Below are 22,942 nucleotides of genomic sequence, written 5' to 3' on the forward strand. Positions count from 1 at the left end.
GAGGCCACAAGAAATATTTTCTTCTTTCTTCTTTTCTGATACAGTTTTTATGCAGCCCTTCCTGCTAAATCAGATTCTTATTTTAAATCTACAGAGTTTGTTCTCTTCAATGCAGGGCCTCTGTGACAGCTGTTCTGAGACCCTAACAAGTGAATTCATTTAGAGGCAGCTACTTCTCAGTAACAAGTTGCCTGGGGTTGCCAATGGTCTAAAATGTAACTCTTACTCACTTGGACTGGCCTGAAACTTTTACCATTAAACTAAGCTTGAGGGCTTCAGGAAATCATAGATTGGTTGAGTACTGTGCAATAATTCACTCAGGAAGGTAGCTTCCTAGGACCAGTGGGGTTAAAGATAATTTTGTAAGAATTCTTGATTTATAAGGCAGCATTCACTCATATCTTTGCCACAATGGACATCATTTGCCTACTTCCAACATATCTTTTTGAAAAGTTGTGTAAGAACTATTTTAAAAGTGAGAGCTACACATATTTTCCAGTGATAACATAACGATATTCTAATTTTCTCATTAAATTCATAATAATTTCAGAGACAAAATCTTGTGGCCACATATAGAAAATGATACTTCAGAGGCTTTGTCTCTTCAGATTGTCAAAAGCTGAGAAAAACAGAAAGCTTGACTCTCAACATTTGGAAGATCTACTTTTATTTACAATAAAAGCTGATCACTGTATCTTGAAGTAGGACCATTTACTAAAGCACTTACTGTCCTAGTGTAGAGCTGGGAAACAGATCACTTATAAAGAAAAAAAATGAAGGTATTAAAATTAACTCAAAAAGAGAAAAGTAGAATAAAGAAAAATGAAATAAAGCAGCCTATATTCATTGCTCAATAGCTTAATATGTTTGCAAGTTTGTTGCAGGCAAATTATTAGAATATTTGAGTCACTGCAGATCACTGCTCTGATAAGAGTCATATAGAAGTGTGTATCTGTGCACTTTGATCTCACATGTTAAACCCTTTGTAATTCAGGGAGAACATTGCTTCCCTTTCCTCCTATTCTTGTAATTCTGCAAATATGATTTTTTTTTCTTTTTTAATATAACCTTCCTCTATCCTGTTCTTTTCTATTATCAACACTGCCTTAATTGTGTCATATGTTATTTCATTTATGACATAGAGCTGTGGCATCCAAAGCTGTCTTAGTACTTTGAATCTCATCCTGCCCTTAGCTCTTCAAGCCGAACTGAATCTTCCTGGAACAACATCCACTGTCAGTGGCTCTTTCCACCTCTGATATGCCCTAGCCTTGATTACATCTCCATCTGGCTTCAAAACATCTGCAACCAAGGTGCATTGGACTTGGAATCTCCACGTTACATTCTCAATCATCAGATTTTTTTTTCTTTTTTTTAAGATTTTATTTATTTAGGGGTGCCTGGGTGGCTCAGAGATTGACTATCTGCCTTTGGCTCAGGTTGTGATCCTGGGGTCCTGGGATCGAGTCCCACACTGCGCTCCCCATGGAAAGCCTGCTTCTCCCTCTGTCTCTGCCTCACAACCTGAGCCAAAGGCAGATGCTCAATCACTGAGCCACCCAGGTACTCCACATCAGCTTTTCCAATAGATTTTAACTTCAATTGTTACTCTGATTCCTCAGGTCCCTTGTTTTGCCAGGAATCCCATACTCCATGTCCAGTCCTATAAAACTAAGTCTCAAACTTCTCATTGAATTAGTTTAACAGTCCAGTCAGTACCTCCAACACACACTCTCACTAGATTTAGTCATTATTTATTAAAGCCTCACTTTTTCACATAACATCTTCCTAATATAACTTCCATAAGCCACTTTTCACATAACATCTTCCTAATATAACATTATTTTCCCAGTACACTTTCCCCTTCAAATCTACTTGTTATGGCACTTTATGTCTGTCAGGGTCCCAAAAAGTGAAATAGAATCATTATGAGATATATATTAAAGATTTATTGCAAGGAATTGGCTTACATGATTGTAGAGCTGGCTGGGTAAATCAGAAATCTGAAATTAGCTATTATGAAGGATAGGCTGGAATTCTCAGGCACAAGCTAAAGCTGTTATCTGTAGGCAGAATTTCTTCTTCCTTTGGGAAGCCATAGCCTGCTCTTAAGGCTTTTCAACTAATTGAATTAGGCCTTCCCAGATTATCAGAGACAGTCTTTTTTAATTACAGTTAACTCATAAACATTAATCACATCTACAAAATGCCTTCATATCAACACTAAGATAGGTGTTTGAATAAATGGGGACTCTAGCCTAGTCAAGATGACACATAAAACAGACCACCACATAGTCCAAACTGAATGAATGAATAAATAAATGAATGAAAACCCTTGCTAACCTACCTTTATAATTGCAGAGGATAAGCCATTAAGACCTCGAAGACAGTGGAACTGGGAAAAGCTAAAAGTAACCAATTCTAGCCCAACACAAGAAATACCAGTTTCTTGTCCAGAAGAATTCCTTTGCTACGCTAAAATGATCAGCTCATCATCTCCCTGACTTGGTCTACAAATTACGCCTTCAGACTTTTACTCAATATTACATCTCCATAGCACGCTCTCCTACCCTGCATTCTACATAACAGATTTCCTTTAAGGTTAAACTAAGTATCACTTGCCGAGTAAAGCTTGCTTAGATGGCAATTTGCTCTGAACTTCTATAGCAGGTAAGGTTTACAGTACTAATTTAGCAATTCCCATCTATGCCTTGTATTCCCTCAGTATATAATAATGGGCCCATCTGCAATTTTGTTTTCTCTAGATACATAATAGGTGAAATTATTATGACCACACGAGTCCCTGCCAAAGAGAATGGCTTCAGAAGCTCCTCTATTTTTATTAAAAGACTATCCCAATGGAAAGTGAGCAGAAATAGATAGAAAGATCAATAAATTCTCTGTAGCCCAGTCCAACTGCCTCTTGGTGTACAGTGGAATCTGCTTTGGCTTCATCAGCCTTACTATCATCTTCCTCCGTTCCTTTTTCTTTTCCTCCTTTTTCACTGCATATGACCACTTCTTCAAGAAGCCATATCAACAGCTCTCAGCAGATACACTTTGTGCTTCCTACCCAGCATCCTTAGCTCTGTTGCACTACCTGACACTTTGCTTTAGCATGACTCATAATGGCAAGACCCAGCTAGGGTCCTGTCACCTCAGATTGCTTATATGCTTCTCCAAAGACATGCTTAACTCCTGTTGAGGTTGCTGAGAGTTGTTTATAAGTGTAGGATTGAGGAATCATTCCCTAAAGGCATAACAAACGACACTTGCTTTTCAAAATGTTTCCTTGTCCGTTTAGTGATTTAATCAAACACTACTCTCAATTTATGTATCATAGATTCTAGGATATTAAAGCAGAAAAATGCTATTTGCATCTTCTTGTTATCCCTGCCATAACATGATCATCCTGGTGGTTTATCTTTAAGAATAGCAAGGCTCTAATTTACAACTAAGTTGTATTACAAAATTAAACTCAGTCATTTATCTAGAACCTGGAATGTCTTTTCCCATTGAAAGATGTTATTAAAAATGTTAATTTCCAGAAATAAGCTAAAAATCTCAAGGTAGACTTAATTTATTGAATTAGGCTCAGCATATTATCAATATTTTGTTTTGTTTTGTGTCCAGTAAACTCAACTGAAAATGAGGCCATCATTTTTGGTACAAATTTCACTCAGTGACACTGGAAACTTCTCTTCCTATTAGAGAAGGCACTAGATAACTATATGGACATCCACTAGATGTTTATATGAAGCATGGTGACAACCCATATTATTTTCTGAATGGATAAATACATTAATTAATAAGCAGATATATTTTCTCCTATATCACCATTACAGAGGAAAAAGTTAATAATTGCCTCTTTTTGGTATCAAACAGCAAGAACAACAGGGAATTTTGTGTTATCTCCTCTTATTGAACATCTTCTTTTGCTGAAATAAATTAAAAAAAAAAACTAACCTTTTCTTGACATTGCATGGATAAACTCGCCCAAACTTCAGGCAATTAAGCATGAGGTGTTGGTATGATGGAAGCTGACTATATTTAAATAGTTCGTTCAAATGAAGACCAGCATTAAAGATTCTACCAGGAGAGGTGACCCTGTCTGTCCTTCCAAAAATCTCAGATCTCTTTCTGTTCCCTTTTTAGAAGACTTGAATAAAAAATGCAGAGCACTTAAAAATATACACTCAGCTGGAAAAAGAAGATAGAGAAAACAAGGGAAAGCTTCCTTGCCTGGTGCAAAGGAAAAGAAATGCCTGTCTTTTACATATAAAATCCTGAGACTAATTACATTAAAGACATATTCAGTGATATCATTTAATAATTTTTCCAGGATACTTATGAGTAATTTTAATATATACCTTTTAACCTATACCTCATGTTCCATTATACATAATTATACTGCTTGCTTATTACACCTTTTAAATTACAATGATTAATCATACACATTGCATAATTAAATTGTGAAAAATGATTAATCATCATTGTATTATTGTTTAATTATACTACATATTTCATTTTAACTAGAAAATGCAAAGCGCTTTAACTCATGGGGTAACTAACCACATTGTTATATGGGTAATGAGCCTAGATTTTATTACAGGTAAAGAAATTAAGGTCCAGGTTAAGTGACTTATCCAAGGTGAAACAAGAATATTTCTTGTCCTTGATCTGAATGAAAAAGAGTTTAGAATGCAGAACTTTTAGCCACTTTTCACAAAACCAAACCAAAGAAACGCAAAAGGTTTTTCTCTCCAATGAATAATATGATCACTCTTAAAAAAATGTGTTCTTTTTTTCCAGAATCATATGGTTCATATAGGGTTTCAGAGAATGAAGCCCATGAGTATATCATTTAACCAGCTATTGGCAGTGAGCCTGGTTCCATACAGCTATCACAGTCCAAGTCTCTGACCCATACAGTTCCACGGCATCCTAAAATTGCTCCTGGATCTTATTTCATAATGGTCTCCAGACAGATATTGTCTCTAGATGGCAGTATCAGACACCTGTGATCCAGGACAGAAAAATAACATCTTTTCTATTTCTATTATAATATCCACCCATCATATAAAATAGAGAGAAAAATAACTTGATGGATTTATTTTAAATCACAAGGCTGCTGCTTCTCCCACTTAAAAAAAAGTAGTTAAATTCCTCTTGAGTAAACTGCATCTGGTTTAGTTAAATCCATTGATGGAACTTTTGGTTATTTTAAAAATTAAAACTCAAGCCTCACCTAGGAAAAGAAACAAGTGAATAAACAGTAACAACAAATCAGTCTCATTTGAATCTCTTATATAAAGTAATATTCATAATTCCTGAGAGAGAAAATCTTACTGCTCAAGATTAGAACATAGTACTGCCCACCCCACAAGCTTAATTGTGAGGAAAGAGGGTAGGACACCTAATATGAGATCTTTGGCTAAAGGAGTATGCAAGAATTCTTCTAGTTCTGTTGATTATAGGCAGAGCACCTTGATTAATTTTCCATCAAAACTGTACAGTGAGTGGAAAACATTCCTAAAGGTAGGCTGGAAAGTTATAAGAAAGGGAAAATATATGCTGAGCGGGAAAAAACTAAAACAGATGTCTACCAAAGAATCTAATCAAAATGCTTAGATGTTTTTCAAAAATTCTTTAGCATCTAGAAAAAGGTAATATTATTTCAAAAATTTTAGATTTATATGTTTACATGTGTATCAAAATTTATAAACTGGAAAGACACAGCTCAGTTATTCTTCACACTAACTCTTAATATAAGAGACATGGGAAAATCCAGCTAATATATTTTTATTTGAAGAGGAACTGTAAAACCTAAGGGCCATATATAGAATACACTAACTTGATTGTAACTTTTTTCTTGTAAACATTTCAAATAACAAATTCCCTAAGGAGAGTATTTTTTAAAATACAAAAAAAATATTACACATAGTCTTCTTCTATGCTCTCACAATTTGTCCCTTTTACAGTTCTGACTGTATAACAGACTCAAGAAATAATCCTTCTATTTGATGTTTCTGGATCCGACATCTAACTACAGATACCATGGTTACAATGCCAAGTGTTAGGCATGAAATTGTAGGCTTTAAAATGCAGCAAAATTGATATATTGGCTTTTTAGGACACTCAGGCACATCTGCACCAGATCACATATTTGTTTATGAAGAAATGGTTGTCTGTATGATAAGGTGATGTAAACCATCAATTATAGATGGAAGCCAGGAGATAAGGAAAAAGATGATTATTTATATAACCCAGTTCCTTACCAGAATGCTGCACAGTGCAAGAGCTAATAAAACTGCTCTAATAACTGTGAACCCAAGAGGTAATTTACATTTTATTAGGTGGAAGAGATTTGAAATTGTTTGTTGCAGAAGATTAAAAAGAGAGGAAATAAAGAGACAGAAAGAGACTGCAGCTTGAATTAGAAATGAGATTCATGATTTTCCTTTTGATCCACAGAATAGCAACTGTCTGTACTGCATTATAACTTCATATGATTTCCCATCAGGTTGTCTGAAAATTGACTCTTTAAATGTGATGATGCTGAAAAATGATGTCTAAGAAAAGAAAGATTTATTTTTTTAACATTACCATCTCCTACAGCATTTTACTAATGAGATACACAATAAAATTACATCACTCACACATTATTTAACATTGCATCCCCCAGATTTCCATCTCTTGATTTTAGATGACTCACATGCCTGAGAACAGAGTGGCCAGAGGCCTTTTAAATCTTGAATATAAATCACCTATATAGCTTAAAATTATTATTTTAAATAAAACACCCAATTCTCTGGCCTCAATGATATGTGAAAGAGAATATGTATTTTTGCATAATTATAACTTCATTTACATATTGTAACATTTGATTTGTGCACTGAACAAATTTTTGAACATCCACTGGTACAAGGTGCCATGACACAGATGTATGATATTGTTAAATCAAATTAAGAAATCATTACTCATAGCATATTCCATACCTCTCATACAGACAACTGACAAATCTTTGATAACTTATTGACATAAATTAAAATATTTACAGAAATAAGTTACTCATTCCACACTTAAAATGACCCAAGACTCAAATATTAGTTTGAATTACCGAGGGAAATATATACTTATGTGCCCAAATCATGTTATTAAATAAGCAGATTTATACAGTGTGCTGAAGTCAGTTTATTCTGGCTCAAGAGAACTATTATAAGCACCTCTTTTCAAATCCATGTTCTTACTAATGTCAAATTACCGCCTTCAAATTAGTCATAGTGGAAGTATTTACACCAGAGAAATTGTAAATGCAGTAAACCAGTGGTCTGTGGTTTCTCCTTTGTTGTTTTCAGAGAGTCAGTTGGCAAACATCTATCAGCACACCACTGGACTTATACAATTTTGTTTACAGAATTACACACACACAAAGTACAATCTTGAAAGAGTAACAGTCTTTTTGAAATTTTTAATGTTGTAGTAAATGTATTAAAGTAATGTTGTATTTCAACCCACTCATTAATTATATTTGGCATTTACTTTAAAATAATCAAATCCTCCTAAAAAATGAGTTGGCAGGAGAATACAGTACAGATTTTAAAAACTGATAGAAAGGGGCACCTGCCCTTTCTACTGATAGTGGTTGAGCATCTGCCTTTGGCTCAGGTTGTGATCCCAGGGTCCTGGGGTAGAGGCTTCCCGAAGGGAGCCTGCTTCTCCCTCTGCCTATGTCTCTGCCTCTCTCTGTGTCTCTCATGAATAAATAAATAAAATCTTTTTTAAAAACCTGGTAAAAATATTATTTTTAAAGTTTGGTGATTGGTATGTATATTCATTTGCATTTTTACATTTGTGAAGCTTTCCATTAAAAAACGCTAAAAGTATCAAAAATCAAATGTTCATACACATTTATATTTACTTATATTCTTTCAAAAATTTGGGCTAGAATTGACATACAATATTATAGTAATTTCAGGTGTCTAACATAGTGCTTTGACGTTGTGAAATGGTCACAGTAAGTCTAGTTACCATCTGTTATCTTAGATAGTTGATACAATGTTCCTGACTATATTTCCCATGCTTTGTATTACATCCCCAAGACTTATTTGTTTCATAACCCGAAGTCTGTACATCGTGATTCTCTTCACCCATTTCATCTCCCCACCAACATCCCTCGCGCCTCTGGCAACCACCAAGTTGTTTCCTATGTCTATTGATCTAGTTTTGTTTTGTTTTTAGATTCTACATGTAAGTAAAATCATGCTGTTACTTGTCCTCCTCTCTTATCTCACTGTACATAATACTCTCAAGGTCTATCCATGTTGTCACAAATGGCAAGATGTCATTGATTTTATGGTTGAGTAGTATTCCACTAAATATATATACCACATCTTTTTTATCCATTCATCCACCAATGTACACTTAGATTGTTTCTATATCTTGTATCATAAATAGTGTTGCAATGAACATGGGATGGCGTACATGTTTTCAAATTAGTGTTTTTGCTTTCTTTGGGTAAAATAAGATGTTCTATTTTTACTTTTCTGAGAAATTTCCATACTGTCGAATTCTGTCATATGCTTTTTTTCATCTATCGAAATGATTGTCTAATTTTTATCTTTCATTTGCTAAGTGGTATATCACACTGATTGATCTGCTGGTGTTGAACTGTCCTTGCATCCCTGGAATGAATTCCATTGGATCATGGTGCAAGATCCCTTTAATGTATTGTTGAATTTAGTTTGCTAGTATTTTGTTGAGGATTTTGGTGTTTATGTTTGTCAGAGGTATTGGCCTATAATTTTCTTTACTTGTATTATCCTTCTCTTGTTTTGGTATCAGGGTAATGCGGCCTCATAAAATGAGTTTGGAATCTGGGTGCCTGGGTGGCTCAGATGGTTAAGCATATGCCTTCAGTTCAATTCAGAATCTCTCAAATAAATAAATAGAAATCTATTTTTTTAAAATGAGTTTGGAGTCTTTTCCTCCTCTTCAATTATTTGGAAGAGTTTGAGAACAATATTAAATCTTTGAATATTTGGTAGATTCACCAATGAAGCCATGTGATCCTGGATTTTTGCTTGTTGAGAGGTTTTTAATTACCAATTCAATCTCCTTGCTCCTAATAAGACTATTCAGATTTTCCATTTCATGCTTTGGTCTTGAAAGATTGTAAATGTCTAAGAAATTTTCCCATTTTCTCCCGGTTGTCCAATTTCTTGGCATATATCTGTTCATAGTAGTCTTTTATGATCCTTTGTATTTTCTTCATATCAATTACAACTTCTCTTTTTTCATTTCTGATTTTATTTGAGCCCCCCGCCTACCCCCCGCTTCTTGGTGAGTCTAGCTAAAGGTTTGTCAGTTTTATCTTTTCAAAGAACCAGTATTTAGTTTCTTTGATCTTTTATACTGTCCTTTCAGTCTCTTTCATTTAATTCCTGCTCTGATCTTTAATATATCCTTCCTTCTACGAACTTTGGGCTTTGCTTGTCTTTTTTCACTTCCTTTAGGTGTAAAGTTAAATTGAGATTTCTCACGTTTCTTGAGGTAGGCCTGAATTGTTACAATCTCCCTCGTAGAGCCACTTTTGCTGTGCCCCATAGATTTTATCATATTTCTGTTTTCATTTTTCCTAAGGTATTTTATTCCACCTTTGATTTATCCTATGACCAGTAGTTGTTCAGTAACATGTTGTTTAATTCTCATGTATTTGTAGTATTTTTCGTTTTTTTTCTTATAATTGATTTTATATCATTATGGCTAGAAAAGATGCATAATATGACTTACATTCTTCCTGAGTTCACTGAGATTTTTTGAGTCCTAACATGTGATCTATCCTGGAGAATGTTCCACATGTACTTGAGAACATATGTTCTGATGCTTTTTTGATATAATGTAGTGTATTTATCTATTAAGCCCATCTGATCTAATGTGTCATTTAAGCCCAATGTTCTTTACTAATTTCCTGTCTGAATGATCTATTCATTGATATAAATGGGGTGTTAAAATCTTCTACTACTACTGCATTTCTGCTAATTTCTCCCTTTAGGCCTGTTAAACTTGCTTTATATATATTGGTGCTTCTATGTTATGCATATATATTTATAAATTTAGCCCATTTACATTTAAAGTAATTATTTACAAGTATGTACTTACTGCCATTTTGTAAACTGTTTTCTGGTTGTTTTTATTGTTCCTCTCTTTCTTTTCTCTCTCTTTCTATAGCCTCATGACTTTCTTTACTGTTATGTTTATATTCTTTTCTCATTTAGGTTTTGCTTTCTGGTTACCATAAAGTTCACATATATCACCCTTTATGTATATGATACTCTATTTTAAGTTGATAACAAGTTAAATTTGAACACATTCCAAAAACTCTACATTTCTACTCCCCCTTCACATTTTGTTTTTGCTACCACTTTTTATATCTTTTTATTCTATATATCCCAAACTAATTATCACAGTTTTAGTTAATTTTCCTTCTTTTGTCTTTTAACTTTTCTTTGTTGTGGAGAAGAGTTGATCTAGTTCTCAGGTCTTTTTCAAAGGCAAATGATTCATATGTAGCTTTAAATTTGGTGTAACCATGAAAGGAAATAAGTTCAGGAATTCCTATGCTATTGTTCTACCCCCCTCATTTATTTACTATTATATGTGCACAGGTGTATATATCCTTACATTTTTAGTAAGTATATATATATTCACAGATAAGTACTATATCCAAGAATAAAGGTGATATATACATATAACTATTTGTTGTATAGATACTCAACTATTTTCTTAGTATGTCTCCATAATGTGAAGTTACAGTTTACAGCTTAATTATAAAAAGAAAAGCAAAACCATAAGATACCTAGGAATAAACCTAGCCAAAGAAGTAAAGGATATGTACTCTAAAAACTACAGAACACTTATGAAAGAAATTGAGGAAGACACAAAGAAATGAAAAAAAAATTCCATTCTCATAGATTGGAAGAATATTGTTAAAATGTATGGAACCAGAAAAGACCCTGAAGAGCCAGAGGAATGTTGAAAAAGAAAACCAAAGCTAGTGGCATCACAATGTCTGACTTCAAATTATATTACAAAGTTGTGATCATCAAGACAGTATGGTACTGGCACAAAAACAGACACACAAATCAATGTAATAGAATAGAAAACCCAGGATTGGCCCTCAACTCTATGGTCAACTAATCCTCAACAAAGCAGGAAAGAATATCCAATGGAAAAAGGATAGTCTCTTCAATAAATGATGCTGGGAAAATTGGGCAGACCATTCAGAAGAATGAAACTAGACCATTACTTACACCTACAAAGATATAATCAAACTGGATGAAAGACCTAAATGTGAGACATGAATCTATCAAAATCCTAGAGGAGAACACAGGCAGCAACCTCTTCAGCCTCGGCTGCAGCAACTTCTTGTCAGACACATCTCCAGAGACAAGGGAAACAAAAGCAAAAATGAACTACTGGGACTTCATCAAGGTAAAAATCTTCTGCACAGCAAAGGAAACGATCAGTAAAATTAAAAGGCAACCTACAGTATGGAAGAATATATTTGCAAATGACAGATGAATGTCTAGGATCCAAGATATATAAATAACAAACTCAACACCCAAAAACCAAATAATCCAGTCAAGAAATGGGCAGAAGACATGAACAGACATTTCTCTAAAGAAGACATACAAATGACCAATAGACACATGAAAAAAAATGCTCAATATCACTTGCATTAGGGAAATACAAATCAAAACTATAATGAAATACCACCTCACACCAGTCAGAATGGCTAAAATTAACAAGACAGAAAACAAATGTTGGTGAGGCACTTAACTCTAGGAAACAAACTAAACAAAAGCAAAAATGAACTAATGGGACTTCATCAAGGTTACTAAAGGGGAGGTAGGTGGGGGGATGGAGTAATTGGGTGACGGGCATGAAGGAGGGCACATGATGTGATGAGCACTGGGTGTTATACACAACTGATAAATTATTGAACACTACATCTAAAACTAATGGTGAACTATATGTTGGGTAATTTTTTTTTTTTTTTTTTTTTTTTATTTATGATAGTCACACAGAGAGAGAGAGGCAGAGACACAGGCAGAGGGAGAAGCAGGCTCCATGCACCGGGAGCCCGATGTGGGATTCGATCCCGGGTCTCCAGGATCGCGCCCTGGGCCAAAGGCAGGCGCCAAACCACTGCGCCACCCAGGGATCCCCTATGTTGGGTAATTGAATTTAAATTTTTTTAAAAAGAAAAGCTTTTATTAATTTCAAATTCCTTTAACTGTGATTCAAACCCCATCTGGAACAAGGAAAGAAGCAGGAAAACAAATTCTCTTAAGTAAATTTATGACAAAATCACCAAAGGATAGAGTTAATATATCTTAACAGAGATATAGAGAGCTTATGCAATTCAAAACATTGGAAGACTGACAAGGCACCTTGCATGCTCATCAGTTCAATCATTTTATTTTGTGAATGGAAAAAAAAAAACTCAGAAATGACAGACTTCTTCAAAGTTAAACAAGTTCTTATTACACAAAATGCAAACCAGCATCAACATCACCTAAGAACCTAATGTAGGAAATTCTGAATCTTAGTCCCTACCCAAGAATTACTGAAAGAGAATGTAGTTTAACAAGACTCCCACGTGATTTATAATGCACTTAAAAACTGAGAAGCACCAAAGTAAACAGTAACAAATTTTACCTAAATATCAGGTCTCTTTACCTTTGTCTGATTCCTCCACCTCATTACACCAAACTCTCTAGCAAGAGGATGAACTTCTAGTGGTGCCTGGGTGCCTCAGTGGTTGAGTGTCTGCCTTTGGCTTGGGTTGTGGTCCCGGGGTCCTAGGATCGAGTCCCACATCAGGCTCCCGACAGGGAACCTGCTTCTCCCTCTGCCTATGTCTCTGACTCTCTGTGTCTCTCATGAATAAACAAAATCTTTTTAAAAGATGAACTCCCATTCATAATAACAGGAAGATATGTTTTCCTATTTGTGTATTCCCTCATCTAGGTTATGTTTGTACATACATACAGGCATATCCTGCAGAGGCATCAAGACTTCTACTAGGTTTTGCTTCTTACTTTCAGTCTTAGATTGACCATTTCATAAAACAACCAGGTTGATACTCTGTAGTTATCAAACACAAGAAGAATCATCAACAGATACAGCAGTGATCTGTAATGATGATGATGGTGGTAATAAAGATGGCTGTATTCTGTATGCAGAGTGTCACATAAATTCATCAAGATTCATACAGTAATGAGTTTGAGAAGAACTGAAAATGCTGAGCTAATAGCCCTACATTGTCCTTAAATGAGTATGTAACTTTTCCTCTGACCTCAATAGCATGCCATTGGAAGAAAAAGTGCATGAGAAATGTTTTGGTATCAAGAATAGCAGAACTTCTAGGATAGTGAGTCTCTGCAGTAATGCAGATGGGAGGAGGCTGCCGCAGGTTAAACCAATTACCCTACGCTAAACTTAATTGAGGAATAATTTATAGAAGGCAAGAAATGTTAATTGAACAATGAATCACTGAGACTGAAGGATAAAATACATGTGGATTGATCACTAGAAAGCAAACAAAAGATTGAAAAGGGCGTAGGAGGACTTGAGTACCTTGAAACTCAAAGCTACTAAATAGAGAACTTCATGACAGGACTATCAAATATTGGAGCAAGAAAGTGAGAGACGATTGTCAAATCCCAGCACATGGCCCAGATGTAATAGGTATTTGTGTTTATGGACAGTTATTTCATGAAAACAGGGTACTGGACTAGAAGAATTCTAGAGTGTTTTTAATAATATTTTTAAAATATGTTCTCCCCCATTTGCACATTACTCATAAGAAATTAATACAGCTGTCATTTCAGTGGTTGAAACACAGTAGTATGGTGGGTATTAGTTAATTCCCTACAGGGCTCAAGAAACTGTTCAAGTTACATTTAAGGGGTTGGCTGATGAAAGACAGGAGTAATGCCTAGTCATCAGGTCAACAGAAATTGGTACAGAATTAAACACAAATCTAAGGCAATGCCAAAACGTAATTCTGGTCAAATAGTGTTAATGCAATTATGCCAAACTAAATTGTGTGATGAAAGGAAAGTGAATAGCAAAACAATTTAATTTAGGATCTGCCATCATACCTTTATGTCACTGAAAATATAATTGCATTTATTTAAGGTAAATTTTTATTATTTTTTGAGGCAGAAAATTATTCAGAAACCAATATTTTGTTCATTTTTAAAGTTAATATGGTGTGAGTTGGTCACCATCTTCTAGTTTTCTAACTCTGCAAGTTCTACGGTTCCTGGTAAAATAACCTGACAGCCTTACTTTAGTCGTTAGTTGAGGTTAGAATGGTAGATTTCTTGAACCTTGTATTTCCCCTAGGAGATAACACAGAGTAGAAGAGATAGCTTCACAGACAGACAAAATTCTGGCTCTGCTCCTTCTTAGCTACTAATCGTAAGTAATACCTCTAATTTTCAGCTTCTTCATCCCCTTTGCATCTCAGATTATCCTTCATTGGTTTGGAGATTAAATGGAGTAATAAAAGTAGACTATTTCACATGATGCCTGGCACATATAAGGAAAAAAAGAGCTGGAAGCTTATTCTCCCTTCTTGTGATGGAAGGTTTCTTTAACCAAAAATCAGAGCTGGCTAAGCAAGGAAAACAATAACTTTCTCCATTTTGAATAATTTACTACTATAAATTATGGAAAATATGTTATTATTACCACCTAGTTAACTCTTCCTGTACAGAAAGGGACATATGTACTTCCATTAAAGATCAAAAAAAGTCAAAGAGAAAATCCAGAGGAAAAGAATTCCAAAAGAAACAAAAGCCAAAATCATAGAAAATGTAGTTTTTAATTGTGTAAGATTCTTAAATTTCGGAGTATGGTCTTCCCCACACCCCATTCCACTGTATTTTGAGTAAGGTTGGCTTCAATTTAGTGACTGTTCTTACGCTGGGATGTGATGACCCTATTTTATGGAAAATTGCTTTGAATTTTCTTAAGGTAACAGTCATTCTAGCGTAAACACACACTGTAATTTGTTTTTGGCTTTTGTTTTGCCAAGAAAGGTTGAGCATGCTTTCAGAAACCATCTTTCCCTTTCACTGCTTGTTTTTCCTAAGAGATCAGACTGGCAGTGTTATTTTATGTGTTACTTTATGCTTTGTGATTTTTCTGTGATTGACTTCTTGCACTTAAAGCTAAAGGGATTTACTGATGTTAACTGAGGTTGTTTCCCTCCGATGAAAGCTCAGGCTTTAACTAGGCAAATCTCAGATTGATAAGTATGACTATGTCAGGATGTGCATAAGACTTTATAGCAAGAGTTTCAGAAAACAGGAAAAGTTAAATAAATACACATTTGTTAACATCATTCTTCAGCTTGCTGCATATTTCCAGAGTTTGTTGAGAATATACTTATGACCCCTAAAAACCATAATGAATTGGCTAATTTTCCTGGTACCATTGTTGACTCATTCTAACATGAAAAATCTTAACTAGTGAGAATATGACTTAATAAATGTGAAACATTCATCTAATATAAAATGTCTCTAATAGCATTAGCCAGCCTCCAAGATGGCCTCCATAATCCCATGTCTCCTGGTATTCATGTCCCTTTCTGGTGCCCTTCATCATAAATAGGTCTGGCTTATTTAACCCATAAGATATGATGGAAATGATGGTATGTGACTTCCAAGGTTAAATGATAAAATATATTACAGCTTTTGCCTTGATCTCTTTGGATCATTTGCTCTACAGAAAGCCAGCTTCTATGACATGAGCACACACAAGCAGTCCTAAGAAGAGATCCAGAAATCTTGACGGTAACCTCATAAGTGATTGAGCTAGAATCACCCAGCTAAACCAATCCCAAATTGATGACCCACAGACGCTGTCCAAGATAACAGATCTCCACTGTTGGTTTAAGCCAATAAATTTTGGAGCAACCTGTTACATAATAATGACAGTTAAATAGAAAGTGGTGGTTCATCCATTCATTGGTTCATTTAGAATTTACAGATATTCTTGTACCAGGTATTGTACTGGAAGATTGGACACAAAGACAAAGAAGCATACAATTCGCTGACACGCACACATACACAAAAGTAAAAATAAAAGTTAAAAAAAATGATTTTCTTGGCATATTGTGTTATAATGACTTTGTAAAACCTTCATTGCTGCAATTCTGTAATCTAATATTATGTAGCACTAACAAAATCCTCAAGCAAATACGAAGTAGAAATAAAGAAATTTCTCTCAGCAACCTGTATAAATGCATCGTGATTACTAGAATTTTCATTTTCTTTCAAAATGTATCCAACATAACTAATCAATTTGATCAAAAAACAGACCAGACTCAAATGTCCAATCCTTGGCCAGAGAGTTTTCCATTCCATAGCCCAAACCAAAGCTCCTTACCTTAGCTTTCCTCTTCATCAAGAGAAAGTATCACAATTAGTTAGCAGGACTAAGAAAACTAAATGCAAACAAACAAACAAAACAGAGAAAAAACAAAGCTATCATTATATAAATGATATATGTCTTGCTAAATTTTGAAACCATTTATAACAGGTTAAAATAGTTGCATAAACCTGAGTTTCAAGATTTACAAAGGGTTAATCAGAGAAACACCAAGCTGACTGTTGGTCTAAATAGTGCACTAAATAGTGCATTTTCCAGGTATAGCAAAAATGCGGATAAAGTGACTTACTATTAGTCACAGATTTAGTTAATTCAAGAAGCAGACCCATAACACAGAATTTCAATGCAGAGTATTTTCCAAACTCTGTAAGTGGCATCTTTGGCAGCTAAGAATCACAAGTAACAGAAATGTGACTAAACTCTGTGCTCTGTAAATTTTAATTTATGTTGATGCCGTAGACTTCCTGTTGTTCCCTTAGTAGAAGTGTCAAATGTCTATTTCATACACAATATACCAAAAAGTAAAATAATGTTTCTTACCTCTACAAAAAAAGATAATCTTGTGAATTTGACAATGTCACTTCAGAAAGCTGTATATTCCTTCAAAACTACACTTTAGGGAGCATAAAGAATAAAGATCTTGCCACAGGGCAATAGGCCCTAAAGTACAACTTTTCAAACAGCAGTTGTTCCCACGTTTAGAGTGAAAAAAACAAGATCTGTAAAGCTGCTAAAAATGAGGTGCTGGAACTGGATATGCTTTGATATTCAAAACTTTTTCACAGGAAAAAAATGACAGTCTGACAATAGCATCTCTCAGAATCTTTTACTATTTGATATTGCTAGGAAGGTAAGAACCCAAAGTCCAGGGTAGCCAGGTTTCACACACTCATTCCATAATAAAATTTTATGCCATAGCATAATGTCAGAATGAATTTCATGATGTTCATGATTGTTTTACCCTTAGTACTATTTATGGTTTCTTAGGTTTAAAAATTAATATTCAAAATGTTATAGAAAATTATGGAAACATTACTTTGCTCATAATATCAATGTACAAATAGTGTTATTCCATTTATTAATCTAACAAACAAGATAATAATCTTCACTTTTTGACTGACTCAAAATACTGATTCAAAATAAACAAACTAAACTTCCCTCAGAGAAGTTTTAATTACAGCCCAATTATAATTCACATTTAAGTCCACTTAAAATTTAATAATTCTACTTTATTTTTATAGTCTTCAAATATATGACTTTTAACAAGCAAAATTCTTCCAGGTGCTTAAAAATAACTTTTGAAAATCTAGTAAATTAAACTTACATAGTTACTCAAATTATTTTGATTACCTCAATATAGTTTAGGATGTTGGCCAAACTCCTTAACATTTTTTATACTGAAATCACAAATCTAAAATCAATTGTGCATTTTAATTTGTAAATTTTAATCTAATAAAATATCAGATACTCTAATACATTGAATTCTCTTAAATGTTATATTTAAAATGCCAATTATAAAAAAAAATGCCAGTTATATATGCACTCTTAAATCTAACATCAAACTGTGAATACCCTAGATTTAATTTGTCATTCTATTTTCAATTCTAACCTTTCCATACTGAAAAGATGCCCAATTAGGAAACATTTTGATAATCTCAGATGTGTTGGTTGCCATCTCAATTAGCTGGGTTACTTATCAGCCACTGAAGTGGTAGGATATTGGGAGGGAGGAGGTACATACATCCAGAGTGATTCTTTTTCCACCAAAGAGAGATACACTGAGCCATTTTTCATATTCACTTTGCTAAGGATTCAAAGTCCATACTTTTCAGATAGGATGTTATCTTTCATGATCTAAGAGTTAAAATTTTGTAACTCAATATTGTATTTCACTATATGTATATCTATGTACTGCTAACATAGCCATTGTTATGAATATCTTTGCACTGTTAATATTGCAAATAACTGTCTTTACTGAATTTCTGAGCTTCTTATTTTCTCATTTATCTTCATTTTTCATGTTTACAATTAAGGTTATGTTAATGACATTCAATTGTATTATCCATTTGTTTCATAACTTTGGTGATATACAACTGTAATGTTATCAAATGAAACGTGGAAGAGATGTTTGTAAAAGAGTCAATACAGAGTGTAAAAAATAATTATACAACTGTAGGATTTTTGGTAGATTTCATACTATCATTGGGCCTCACCTTCTGGAATGGTTGAGCAGAGTTGGCTGCCTGTGGATGCTTATAAGGCAATTTGCCACAATTAGATCTGTCAGAGTGAGGACATGTTATTTCATACATGCTTCACATCATTCCTTTTGACTGTATAGAATACATTTCTATATTTACATTTTTATAATTATTTAAACAAAGGTATTTATTAAGCTTATGAATTTAACCTTAAGAGGAATCTTAATAATGTTGAATACGGTCTCAGTGGTCAGAAGAAAAAAATGGAAATTAAACTATATACAATAGAAAGGTTTTATTTCTGGTGCCATTTCAGTGACAAGGAACAATTTCTTGAGAGGATAGTCCTGGTGAGGATGTTTTCCTGAGAAATAAGACACTTTAACTACCAACAGAACACTCAATAGAGCCATGTACTTTTTGTCTTATATTAGTTTGTTAGGGTTGCCATCATGGAGTACCATCAACTAAGGACTTAAAGAGCAGAAATCTTCTCATTGTTCTGAAGACCAGACCAGAAGTCTGAGATCAAGGTGTGAGCAAGATCAAGATCCCTCTGAAGGCATTAGAACGATGTTCCAGGTCTCTGTCCTCTGTCCCAGCTTGTGGTAGTTCCTTGGCTGTGGCAACATAACTCCAAAGGAATTCTCCTTGCATACTTGTCTCCATGTGTCCAAATTTTCCCTTTTCATAAGAACACTATCACACTGGATTAGGGCATGTCCTGAAGACCTCATCTTCACTAATTATATCTGCAATAACTTTATCCCATTTAGCACATTCTGAGGTACCGGGAGTTAGGATTTCAATATATGAACTTTGGTGGGACACAATTCCAATCTAACAGCAGAAGGATCTCAAAGCTATTTGAGATGGGATGGGAGGGAGCAAGGACCAAGTCATCATTACTCTGGGAGTGCATTGTTTTAAAACCTGAGATTTAAGCATCTTTCCTGGTGGTGAAAGATCAAATGCAGGGGTGCTAGAGATGCTACTGAGTAACAAGTCACTGATTTCCATGTGATAGAATATTTAAGAAAGCAGTAACTCACAATATTTTTCCATAAATGAAAAATATGTTTTCTTATTATAGAAAGTTTAAGGAAATAGAAAGTTTTTCTGAGGATACCCTTATACCTCCAATTCTCAGCCCTGTCTCAACATAGTTTATAACCCTTAGAGAAAGAGATTTATCCACCCTTTTGGCTTATGTAGTTTGGAAGTAGGTAAATGTAGCCACATTAAGAAGAATGATAATTACCTACCATTTGATCTAATAAAGCAGATTACCAAATAAATTAAGATCCCTCAGATTTTTGGAAGAGGATCTATATCTAAATTGTAAATACAATGACGTGGGAAAAACTGAACTCTGTCATTTTAGAGCATCTTATTCCACCCTCAACCTAACTACTAGAGTTCCCTGTTCTACCCATTGTCCCCCAAATATGTTTTTACATATTTGTCATATATATATATTTTAAAGATTTTATCTATTTATTCATGAGAGACAGAGAGAGAGAGAGAGAGAAAGAGATGCAGAGACACAGGCAGAGGGAGAAGCAGGCTTCATGCAGGGAGCCCAATGTGGGACTTGATCCTGGGTCTCCAGGATCAGGCTCTGGGCTGGAGGCAGTGCTAAACCACTGAGCCACCCAGGTTGCCCCTCTTTGTCATATTTTAAGTTGACAATCTTAGCCCTTTTCTACTCAGACCCATTGCATATATTACTACCGAGGCCTCCATCAGGATGCCTGAGTGACTCAGTCAATTAAGCATCTGCCTTTGGTTCAACTCATGATCTCAGGGTCCTGGGATTGAGCCCCACATCAGGCTCTCTGCTCAACAGGGAGCCTAATTCTCCCTCTGCCTCTCCCCTTCCCTGTGTTCCCTCTCCCTGTCTCTAATATATATGAATAAAATTTCTTTTAAAAAAAAAAAAAGGCCTCCATCATGTCAATAAAGGAAACTGATGGAAGAAGCAGAGTAAATTAAAATTGTTACATTAGAATCTCCTGTACAAGCAGTAAAATCTCTAGTGTCTTATGGATTAGGAAGAGTTCAATACTCATAGACTGGAAGAATTAATGTTGTTAAAATGTCCATACTATCCAAAGCAATCTACAGATTCAATGCAATCCCTATCAAAACCCAAAGGTATTTTTCACAGAGCTAGAACAAATGATTTTGTTTGTATGAAACCCTAAAGGAACCTGCATAGCCAAAACAGTCTTGAGAAAGAACAAAGTTGGACGTATCACACTCTCTACTTATAAACTGTACTAAAGCTACAGCAACCAAAACACTATGGTATTGGCAAAAAGGAGACACACAGATCAATAAAACAGAACACAGAACCCAGAAATAATAAATACTTAATAGTTAAGTGGTCAATTAATCTACAACAAATGAGGCAACAGTAGCTAATGGGAAAAAGAGAATCTCTTCAATAAATTGTGCTGGGAGAACTGGGCAATCACATGCAAAGGAATGAAATTAGACCACTATCTTCTATCATACACAAAAAAACAATTCAAAATGGATTAAAGACTTGAATGTAAAACCTGAAACCATAAAATTCCTACAAGAGAATAGGTAGTAAGCTCCTTGACTCCAGTCTCAGTGATGTTTTTTGGATCTGTCTCCCCAAGCAAGAGAAACAAAAGCAAATATTTAAAAAGGGGGGGAGGGTAAAAAGTAAAAAGCATCTGCACAGCAAAGGAAACCAACTAAAAGAAAAGACAACCTACCAAATGGGAGAAAATATTTGCAAACTGTGTATCTGAGAAGGGGTCAAATAAATATATAAAAAACTCCCACAAGTCAAAAGAAAATCATTCCAATTAAAACACTGGCAGATCTGAATAGACATTTTTCCAAAGAAGACAAACAGATGGCCAAAAGGCACATGAAAAGATGTTCAACATCACTAATCATCAAGGAAATGAAAATCTAAGCCACAATGAGATGTCACTTCACATCTGTTAGAATGGCTTATATCAAAAGAATAAGAAACAGTAAGTGTTGGAGAGGATGTAAAGAAAGGAAAGGGAGCCCTTAATACAATGTTAGTGGGAATGTAAATGGTGCAGACTATGGAAAACAATATGGAGTTTCCTCAAAAAATTAAAGATAAAACTACCACATGATCCAGCTATTTCACCTCTGATTATTTATCCAAAGTATACAAAAATAGTAGTTTGAAGAGATACATGCATGCCTATATACATTGCAGCATTATTTACAATAATCAAGATGTGGAAACAACTGAAGTGTCTACTTATGGATGAATGGATAAAGAAACGTGATACACGCACACATGCACACACACACATAATGCACAATGGAATACTACTCAACCATAAAAAAGAGAAAGAGCTTGCAATTTGTGACAAGATAGATGGATTTTGAGGGAATTACAGTATGAAATAAGTCAGACAGAATGACAAACACTATTTCACTTATTTGTGGTATCTAAACAAAACAAAACTCATAAAGAGAACAAATTGGTAGTTACCAGAGGGGAAAGAGTTGAGGTGTGGGTAAAATGGGTGAAGGGTCTCAATTTTATGTTGATGGACGGTAATTACATTTATAGTAGTTATCTCTTTGTAGTGTATAAGTGGCATATGTTAATCATCTAGTCTGTATTAAATCTGGTGCTTTTTAAATCTAAAAAAAAATTGACCTGGGAGTCTATACTTCTCCTCAGGGTTTCCCCACTTCTCGCCTAGTTTTACCGACAATTTACTAAGTGCAATGACCACATCAAACCAAAAGACCTGTACAAGGTAGGACTGGTTTGAGGAACTCTGACATACTGAACAATGTAATAGCCATGTCCTCAATAGAACAAAGTAGAGCCCTATTTAGAAACAGGTATAAGCTTTTCCAATACCAAAAGAATTGTCTTTCCAAGAACTGAGAAGCTGATCACAACTTCAATCTCATTCCTGCTTTTTGAGTTGGCTTTCAGTCTTTGGTTTGGACGTCTGCTTTGGCATACATTAGATTGTAAGTTTGTGTAAGCACATTTAGTACAGATATAGCTCTCCTGTCCTTTCCCAACCAGTCTAGATCTCTGGGAAAGTCAAGGGTTTGTCTCACCTGTACTGCAAAACCAGGAGACTACCAGAAATTTGGATTTGGGACTGGTGCTCTGCTTCCCCCTACTGGCCCTTCATATAAAAAAATAAAAAATAAAAATAAAAAAAGCAGTTGTCAAAAGCAAAGCATTTCTCAAGGAACTATTCTTTCAAGAACTCCGTCAA

The 22,942-nt window shown here is 34.7% G+C and overlaps 1 protein-coding gene across 15 annotated transcripts in view; it reads right to left on the reverse strand.

Annotated features, from left to right (window-relative positions):
• LOC144300414 (zinc finger protein 385C-like) overlaps positions 1-22,942 on the reverse strand; it is a 453,807-nt gene that overhangs the window by 338,832 nt on the left and 92,033 nt on the right. The window contains exon 6 of one of the 15 annotated variants that reach the window (XR_013367040.1): positions 18,003-22,849. The exons of the other annotated variants lie outside the window; for them this stretch is intronic. The gene's annotated coding sequence lies outside the window, so the exon portion shown is untranslated. Of the gene's footprint in view, positions 1-18,002; positions 22,850-22,942 lie in introns of those variants that run through there. 15 annotated transcript variants of the gene reach the window in all.

Source organism: Canis aureus, chromosome 28, assembly GCF_053574225.1.
Source record: "Canis aureus isolate CA01 chromosome 28, VMU_Caureus_v.1.0, whole genome shotgun sequence".
Taxonomy (NCBI): Eukaryota; Metazoa; Chordata; class Mammalia; order Carnivora; family Canidae; genus Canis; species Canis aureus.